This window comes from Homalodisca vitripennis, unplaced genomic scaffold, assembly GCF_021130785.1.
Source record: "Homalodisca vitripennis isolate AUS2020 unplaced genomic scaffold, UT_GWSS_2.1 ScUCBcl_10507;HRSCAF=19434, whole genome shotgun sequence".
Lineage (NCBI taxonomy): Eukaryota > Metazoa > Arthropoda > Insecta > Hemiptera > Cicadellidae > Homalodisca > Homalodisca vitripennis.
Window position 1 is genome coordinate 7,734 of NW_025786620.1, and position 10,586 is coordinate 18,319.

General features: G+C 34.5%; 1 pseudogene; it reads left to right on the forward strand.

The window, feature by feature from the left end:
- The first annotated feature begins 260 nt into the window (after window positions 1-260).
- Window positions 261-9,478, forward strand: LOC124374845 (annotated as a pseudogene).
- The last annotated feature ends 1,108 nt before the right edge of the window (window positions 9,479-10,586 follow it).

The window sequence follows — 10,586 nt, forward strand, 5'->3', positions numbered from 1 at the left end:
TTGCTGTCAAACAAACAATTGTAGGAACACATATTTATAGATATTAAACAGGTTTCTTTAATTAATAATTAATATTCTTATAGGACTCAGCTCCACTGTACATTTTGAGTTATTAAATGTTTTACTAAAAATCATACCTGCCTCATTTATAGGGCGGGAGAAATTAGACAAATATTTTGAAGCAGAATAATCTATCGAGAGCAAGAGATTAATAGATCCACACATTAAAACTTGAAAAGATTTAAAATCAGAGTGATCGTGTGCATGTTGTAGCGAGCAGGAGTGGCAACTGTGGGAAGTACGTGCCAAGAGCCATCCTGCTGGATTTGGAACCAGGAACTATGGAGAGTGTGAGATCCGGAGTGTATGGAGAGCTGTTCCGGCCAGACAAAACTTTGTGTTTGGCCAGAGCGGAGCAGGCAACAACTGGGCTAACAGGGGCACTACACAGAAGGCGCTGAACTGGTAAGATGCCTGTGTCTGGATGTGGTCCCGCAAAGAGGCGGAAGGAATTGTGACTGTCTTCAGGTCGTAGTGCCGTCCTAATAATATTCTTGAATGTATGAATGATTGATACTTCTCCTTCACTGTAAGGACATTTCAGATGAGAGACCATAAATATTTCAGAGAAGGAAAATCTTGGTTTTTCAGAATTCTGGAGTCATGGTTTTGAGTACTGGAATTATTATGTTATCTCAAGCGAGCGGTAACTTAGGGTTATTCAGCACCCGGGGCATAACAACCTATTTTAGGCGCCCCTCCCCCCCACCAAATTGAACTGAAACTAATTCCTTATTAACTCCTCTTAAAAAGTGTGTGGGTGGTTGTCCATCGGTACCGGGTACGCTACCATTAATACTATTTCTTGAATCTTGATCTTAAAACAATACTCAACCTCAAGTTCAAAGTATATAGGCCTAAAATATATTTGGGTAAATAATTATGAATAACGTAATTTTCAAAAACAAATAGTTTTATTTCAAAAACAACAACCATTTATAACTAAAAAACACTTATGATAGTAGTAAATTATGTAAAATATTGATTTAAACATTTAATTGTTCTTTAGGAATTTAACTTTTCGGGCTTTTCTTTGCAGCAAATGTACTGACCAATCTCACTGAAGCATAGTTTTGAGGGCTACCTGGTGCTCAATGGAAATCTAATCCCTAGGTTTGTCAGCCTCTGTTGCCCTGTCAAATTCCGTAAATAATTTTTTATTATTATTTAAGTTTACTAAAAACTTCTTTCATTCGAAGCCCACTGAAACCGGAATTGTCAAAGAAGATTTCCGTAAGGCAGTCATTATGTTTGGAGTATACATCCTCCATTTTTGTGTCACACACAAAAATTTCAGAAGATCCAATCCGAATTGGTGTTTGAGATAATTTGGTACTAAATCCAAACCATGGTATCTTGGGGAAACTTTTCCACTTCAGTTGCCAATTCGTCTTTGTCCAAGGTCTTTTCTTTATATTTGGAGGCTAATTCAATTGCTCTTAAGCCTTTAGGTTCATCCCCACTCATTGTTCCAAAAGCTAGCTCCGTTGAGAAAACCAAACAAATGAATTTATGGTTTTGAATTAAGAGTTTGATAGAAATTCTTTCTCTGAGTCTCACAAAGAATGCGATCCGACGATTTCTAATAGCTGCTGTTGAAATTTCTCTCTTCTTCTGAGAAATTCAGGTGCTTCCATCTTCGGCATTCCTCCATCAAACATGCGCTTTTTTCTTCTCTATTCGAACTACTTCTTGAAAATGAAGGATCAAGGCCAAGATTTGTTGCCATTTTCTTTGGCTTCTTTCATTGCAGCGTATTGAAATAGTTTGCCCTATATCCGAGGTCTAGTTCAGTAGGATCCAATCGACTGATGTGTTTGGCCGGATCTATGTATGGTGATATTCTCCACTTGTAGAGAGCTTGTTCACAATGTCAATGCGGGAGGTCCAATTGCTTGGTGTACCAAAAAACAGGAGAGAATCTATAAACTCAAAACATGATCTTGGGACATTTTTTCAAAAAGATTAGCTGCTTCAGTTTTTGTTTCACTCTGAGGGTAAGTTTAGGCTGGTTCTGAGGTCATTTAACAGCCATTTATAATTTTACCCTAGATGCTTGTATATAAACTATGTTACAGCTTCCCTCTTAGGTCCGGGACCATCTGGTGTTTACTTTGGTAGTTTTAGAGATAGAGGGACATGTTTTAATAAAACCTCCCATCTATTGGTCGAGGGAAGCAAAAAAATTGTACAAGCAGTTAAGAGTTCCAAAGTATGACTGTACCTCCCCTGACATACTAGCAGCATTTGCACCTACTAAATTTAAGGAAATGAGCCGCGCAAGGGCACAAAATAAGCCAGGTTGTTTTCGGCAAGAATCCTAGATTGGACGCCTTTGTATTTGCCAGCCATATTCGAACCATTGTCATAGCACTGGCCCGGCAGTTCTTCAAATCTAAGCCATCTTTTTTGATTTTCTCTGAAATTTCTTGCGAAAGACCCAATCCAGTTTTTTCACCAACTTTTACAAAATCAATAAAACTCTCCACTACCTCCGGACCCTGTTCGGTGATTTTCACATAACGAAGGACTTGAGACATTTGCTCCAAATGACTTACGTCGGGAGTACAGTCAAAACATAATTGAAAAGTATTTTGAAGCCTTGATGTCACAAAATATGTTTTCTCTGACTTTTCCTGCAATAATGTCTAAAAATTCATTCTGGATGAGCGGCGAAAAGTAAACTGACTTGGCCTTTTTTATGGCGAAGAATGTGCTCTTTCAGAGGTGCATGGTAATGAGATACTAGTTCAATAGTGTTCAAAAACCTACCGCATCTAGGGTCACTGAAATCCAGGTTTTCATTGGAGCCTCGTAATGGGCTGCCATCTTTTGCTAGGTGTAAGATTACATCAATGATAGCATACAAAACACCCTTCCAGTGTGCCTCTTCAAGTGCAATCATGTCTTGTAGTTCTTTGTCAATGCCAGAACGTTTACTTAAACTAGATTCTAAATTTTTCCAAGCACAAAAGCATGTTTGTGATTTAAGGAGTTCTCATGCTCAGGAATCCGTTCACTCAATTTCTTCCACTGAGTGAACCCTTCATCTTTGGCTAAAGCAGAAATCTTATGTGGATGTTGATGTTCAGTGTGCGAAAAAAGTTTGCATGGGATACAATACAAGGAATTGTTTGATTTGCTATAGGACTAGCCATGTTCGATGTACTTTTAAGCCATTAGGCATAATTTTTGTAAACCACTCTTTAGTCAACTGTCTCCCATCTCTTAAAGTATTGTTAAGATCAGGTTCTATTTTCCCTTCATTCAATAATCTCGATACGAGAAAACATCTGTCTGCATCCGAAATGGTATTAGGCCACTTCCCCGGATCTTTTAGATCAATAGATTTTAGTAGACTCACCATGGGTTGGATCAGTTGTCAAACTCGTAGACGTACCATTATTATACTTTTGCTCCGGTTGAAACATCTCGATCTCTTCAACCCTCGACGTCATCCTGGGTGACCGTTGGTACAACTGGAAGTTCTTCCAGCTGAAGATTTTCCGTACCAAGATTAGCATTAGTTGAAAACACGTCTTGGACTGCATCAGCTGATGACCCTCCATCTTCAAAAGTCGTACTTGTACTACAGCTGATTTCATCTGAAAAAATAAAAAATTCGAGTTACCTTCATTCGATAAAATAATATTATTGGTATATTTGTCAATTTGTGGTAGAACTTAGCTGTTTAAATTGTGCCGTATTTATCTAAAAGCATAGTTTAACGCTAAATTAAACAATACTGCCGACAAAGCATCTCCTACTATACTATTTTTTTTAAATAAATTATGACGTTCTTAGTTCTTGGTTAAAGCCGAAATGTCGTCTTCAAGTGTGACGATGACTAGATTTGCTGCTTGTTAGCGTTTCTAAGAAATAGCTTAAGAAGAAGAAAGCTTAAACCTGTGTTCAATTATATATTTTTTTAAACACAGATTCATATCAATAGTTACGCTGCTACAGTTACAGAAAAGTTAATTATGATATATTTTTAAGGTTTCCAATAAGTTAATCATTAATCTGTATTAGTTAATAAATACAAAGTAACAAAGTACTGTATATCTATCTTACCTACCTTTACTGTTTGTTTCATTTAGCCATGATGATAGAAGAGACGAGGATTGATGTGCTTCTTTTTTTTCTCTTTAGCTCTTTTGCGATTTTCCGCACCAGACAGTTTTTTCGACATGACTAATATTCACAAACACGAAAATAATATTGCTAGTAACACTCAAAGAAAACAGCTCCGCAACCACTTACGTGAACCGAAACCACTGATGATGTATATAATGAAGTAGAAAGTATGAACTATTGTCAACAATAGTAGTTGCACAACTGCACAACATACGCAGTTAGTCTGTTAGTCAAGGTCAGGCCAGCGAGCATCGATGTGTTGTGTTTGTGGCAATGTGGCATGTGTGGTGCGGTGAGAGGGATGGGGGAGCTGCGGGTGGGAGCCGGGAGGGGAAGGAAGTGTCTGACGCCGCGCCGTCCTAGTGAGTCATTCCACAGATAACACAGTGTGCCCATACTCGTTTCTGTACAAGTTCATGCAGACCGTAAACATGATTCGTAAATAGTCAGATAGCATTCATCATTTCACTTTGCATTTTCTTAGACTTAAATCAAATAAAAATAATAAATATAAATGATTTTCTTTTGCAACACACCTCGCATTAAAAAATATTTTCAACAATTTTTATTAGAAAAATCTGTGGCCGTGTTGGCGCCCCCCCAAACAACTTGCGCCCGGGGCACATGCCCCGCGTGCCCCCCCCTAGTTACGTCGCTGTGTTATCTATTAGAGCACAAATCCTAATTTTTTACTTCCAAATAAAGAAAATTGTTTGAAGTATGCCTTTTTGCCAAATATCAAGTTATTACTAAAACTTAGTATGTAGAAGAAAGCTGCTTTGAACACAGGAACAAGAATTGCTGTACAAGAGGGAGATCATTTTGAAAAGAATATCATTTTCTGTTGTATTATGTTCTCAAACATATACACTAAAAAATAAAATAAAAATATAAGTCAATGTTAAAAGCAAATTAAACTTCTTAATTAATACAATAATTATTTAAGATTTTTTCAAAATACTGCTTTGCTATTTGATTTAAGATTCCTTCATTACGTATTTCCAGATTTGTTGGGTTCTTCTCATAGGAAAATTTTGTTTTATTTGTTTCATTTCTTCTTATATGTCCTTGCGAGAATATCAGCCTAAAAATGGTTCATTACTCTTAACCACCAGAAATGATGCAGCAAATACTTTACACACAATGAAATCATACATTAAATGAATCTCTAGAACTACAAACAATCCTTTTGTCAGAAGTGTAAAAAATGGATTTCAGAAAAGGATTTAGGTTTACAAAACCTGAACCTACAATCAGAAATCCATTTTTAGACAACTGCAATGGTTGACATTTCAAAGAAAATGAGTTTCCAAACGGTTACTGCTCTTTCATTGTTGCCCTGTCATGGTAAGGAACCTGGCTGCCAGTCATGGCTTTACTGCTACAAAACGCTGTAAATCTTCTACACTATCCTGGGTTTTATAGATTTATAATAACATCAAGTGACTTGTGTGATGTGGTAAATCATGGTTACAAGATGAAGAACCTACTTAACCAAGTTTACCGACCTACTTCAGTAATAGGTGTGTAACGGTGGATGGAAAGTGCGTTATTGGTTAACGAGTCTTAACTACTCCATAGCTTTCTCCATTCAGAAGAAAATCTATTTAGACTATCATTCCGAAACTATGGTAATATGCAGGAGATTGATAATGATGGATGATGTTTTCAGGGATTCCAATTGACACATTCCCTGGGGGGAGGCACCGGCTCCGGGTTGGGCACTTTGCTCATATCCAAGATCCGGGGAGGAGTATCCTGACAGAATTATGAACACATATTCTGTCATGGCCTTCGCCTAAGGTAAGAAAAAGAAAGAATTTTATTTCTGAATGCTGTAATGTCAACCTCTTAAAAACAATTAAAACAGTTTTTTTTCACTAAATTAAAATAATAATTTTTTACTGACCAATTAATTTTATTTGATCACTTTGTTTCGATTTTTGTAATAATTAATGTACCAGTTATTTAGATGGTAAGCATTAAATAGATGTTAGCAACCGTTAGATGGACACAGAAGATCAATTCCACACTTATGGATTTTACATTTTTAAGTTTTAGATGGATTCACACATCTCTATCATAGCTAAATGTTTTGATATAATGGATGGGGAGTAATGTTTGTTAATATCTAAGACAATTATACTTTTAGCAAGAGCAGCCATTAATATTACTAAAGCTGTATAACCGATACAAACCATATGAGACTTACCCTCACATTTAGAGTTCAAAGGGTCTCTAACCTTAGTTATTAAATATAAGTTGTTTAAACCCAGTTTATAATCCCAAATTGATCCTTTCACTACCCAATACCAGATATCAGTGATCAATCAGAACACGTCTTAATCCCATATGATCCAGTGGTTTAATGCAGTTATCAAAGTCTAATTCAGAATCATTACCTAATTTCAATTATTCTAATATAAATCATTATTGTAAAGACCATTTATTTAAAATTCTCTTAAAGAAGAAATTGAGCTTATTAGTTATGTAGAAAATAAATGTAGATATTAGAATATGTATTTCCTAATATCTACATTTTCTTCAACTCTTTATCTGACCTTTTACTATTTGGTATATCCCAGAACTCTATGTTCTCCATCATAAACATATTAAGTTCAAATATTTTCTCTTCACTCTATTTTATTGAAAAAATTGTTATAAGTGTTATTGATCTTGAGGAGTCATAACTCTAAACTTCTCTCCTCTCCTACCAAATCCTGCTTCGTTAAAATTAAGTTCATTTAGTTCCCTCTTAACATGTACATTTTCTTTACTTCTTGCTGATATGAAAAATTTTCTTTGATTTTTAACATTCATAAACTTTTGTACAATTTTGAGCATTTGCAAGTTTTTCCAGATGAAAATCATTGATTTTCCTTGGTTTCTAGGTGTCTGATACAGTGGTAGAACCGTACAATGCTACTCTATCAGTCCATCAACTGGTAGAGAACACAGACGAGAGCTACTGCATCGACAACGAGGCTCTCTACGACATCTGCTTCCGCACGCTCAAACTGTCTAACCCCACCTATGGAGACCTCAACCACCTAGTATCCCTCACCATGTCTGGCGTCACCACCTGCCTGAGGTTCCCTGGTCAGCTCAACGCAGACTTACGTAAGCTGGCAGTCAACATGGTGCCCTTCCCTCGTCTCCACTTCTTCATGCCCGGGTTCGCTCCACTTACATCTCGTGGCAGCCAGCAATACAGAGCTCTCACTGTGTGCCTGAGTTGACACAGCAGATGTTCGATGCCAAGAACATGATTGGTGGCCTGCGATCCCCGACATGGAAGATATCTTACCGTTGCCGCAATCTTCCGGTGAGAGCTGCAGTAGAGCAAGAATATTATTTTTTATATGTTGTTGATGTAAATTGAAAAATTGTTGTTAATATCTAATTTCTTACAAGATACTCTTACCCAATAAGAGAGCAACTGACTCCATTAAGTTATTGTTAATATCAGAAATAGAAAAACAAAAGTCTCTTTTATATTTATTTTGCTGAGTTTTGTGTTAAAACTACTCATAAAAGGGAGAATTATTATTATTAATTAATTGGAATGACATTATTATGTAACATATTCTTGTATATTTACTCAAAATCAGCAAGGCACAGAATTTAAACTTTACATAGATTTTAAATTTTAAAAAATATAAAACCTTATTATAAGCTTGAAATAAACTACCAGTAGTTCTACAATAAAAAAAACCATAGATCCTGGTCTTGTGTATATAGGTAGATTCCAACCCACAATTAAATTCTTTCACACCTCTTTAATGGCATTAACGCTTTAGTCCATCTTATCAGTTGGATTCTAATTTGATTAATAAATTTAAAAGTATGATTTTGTTTTATAATTAAAATGCCAGTAATATATTTACTACACATATGCTTTTAAATTGTATATTTCAATATTTAATATTGTTGACAGCGGCCGCTATGTCTATGAAGGAAGTGGGACGAACAGATGTTGAACATTCAGAATAAGAACTCCAGCTTACTTTGTGGAATGGATACCTAACAATGTAAAGACTGCTGTGTGCGATATCCCACCGATGGGGCTCAAAATGTCCTCCACCTTCATCGGCAATACAACGGCAATTCAAGAGCTCTTTAAGAGGATATCAGAACAGTTCGCAGCCATGTTCAGGCGGAAGGCTTTCTTGCAACTGGTATACTGGCGAGGGAATGGACGAAATGGAATTTACAGAGGCTGAGTCTAAATATGAACGATCTGGTCTCTGAATATCAACAGTATCAGGTTTGTTAACTTCTTCTCTTTGTTAAATCTTTAATTGTATTAATAAATCTCTGCTGATAGAAATAAGTGAACATTTTGATGTTTGATAGTACTTCATTCATCATAATCTCTTCAACAATAGTTGGAAATGTTTCTACATTCATTACCGGTACCTCTGATTTATGTGTCAATGTTCTTCTCAACACATGACATTAATTGTCAGGTTAATACTACCAGCCCCATTCTCCTCAGCTCTTACTTCCAGTTCTCCAAACTTTATTCAAAACTGCAATCATACTCAGACTATTGCAATTTACAGATTATTGCTGTAAGAATAACATTTTAACATAATGAGATAACAATGTGTGGGAAATGGGGCCAAAACTTTTAATAACTTTATCTAAGAAACTACGAGCTCTCAAAAAAGTAAAAGTTTTTAGCTCTCAAAAAAGCAAAAGTTTTAAGGCTTAAGTTCTTTAAAAAAATACAGTCCTTTAAATGACAGCAATATTTTTAACAATTTGGAAATCAACGCTTCAGGCTGCTCTCCAATCTGTGATCCTAAAACCGCCTATTTGAACACTTTTACAATGCTTTACGTTTTGCTTTAAACTGCCTTTAGTTTTTATGTTAATTAAATGATTTTTTGTAGCTTTTTAGATTGGTTATTGATCAGCAGAATCAAAATGGTAATTACATAACATTTACATAAAATAATCACTTAAGACCAAAAAATCTGTGTAAGAAAAAAATATTTTTATCTATCAGAAATATTAGTAATTGATAAAGTGGTTACATCTTATATTCATTACGAAATTACAGAACATTTTGTTTAAAAATAGATTGATAACAAAATTCTTATAGGAGTAATAGGTGAAGTATAAAAAGATAGCAAAGGATCTACATGATGATTCTTTAATTATTGTAATTGATTTCTAAAAACATTTTTTGCCATAACAGGAGGCTGGACCCGATGACGAATACGACGGAGAACTGGAAGATGCCGACGAGACAGCACAGGCCCAGTACGATTAGACCAGTTGATGTAGTTTTTTTGGTGATGCAATTTTTGTATTAATCATAAATCCAAAACTTCGCTAATGCTGCAAGAGTACATTGTTTGAAAAGAATTAAACTCCATTTGTGTTATTTTGTATTAGATAAATTATAAAACAATGAGAATCCAATGTCATAATTTGAAAATGTTTTATATATATGTAATAGAATTATAAGGTAAAAAATATATTCATAAAAATATAATTTCTATTATATAGTTAAAAATTTGACGTAATGTGATTTTTATAACTCAGTCACATCCTTATTCACATTGCGATTTTCAAGTGCCTTTTTAAAAAATAAAAAAATAAATTTATCTGTCTTACAATAAAACCGTAAAATTGTGTTTCAAATATATCTCTAGTTGATCATGAGTTAATTCTATTTCTTAAAAAATTTTTTTTTCAGATCTTTAATCTCCATTAATTTTAAGTGTTAATCTCAAACGGAATATTGTTGTAGTTAAGTGTAATTTATTGTAGAAATAAGTATTATATTCTTTAAGAAATTAAGAGCCTTTATTTATATAGATTTTTCTACTTTTTCATATTTTCTATAATAATAAAATATGTGATTGTGTTTTATAGCTGTTTATATTATTTTTCCTACTTCCTATTACTTATAAGCCACTGGCTGTTGATGATTCACTGCACAAGATGAGTCACATTCATTTTATTGCAAAATTGTCACCTGGGGGTTCAGAGAGTCAGTAAATTTGTTTTCCAAACAAATATTAGTAAATACAAAAAAACAGAGGTAACTAAAATCAAGTTAAACCCTAGAAGTGTTTTTTGGACCGTCGGTCAATCTAATCTCTTTTTAAACCATTCAAGTTCTATTTGAATCATTCTAAAGTCTCAGCCAGCCAGTTTCAATCCCATGACATAATTTTTTTAATACACTTCAAATAAAAAAAATGCATATTGTGTATTATACATAATTGCTTTATAGAAAAACACTCTAAATGTGAAGAAAAAACAAAATATTGACTATGTTTACTATAGAAAGATATACAAATTGTGTTTCAAATTTTATTCTCAATAAGTTAAATATTTTAAAAAATTGGTTTTTTTAAAACCCGATGTTT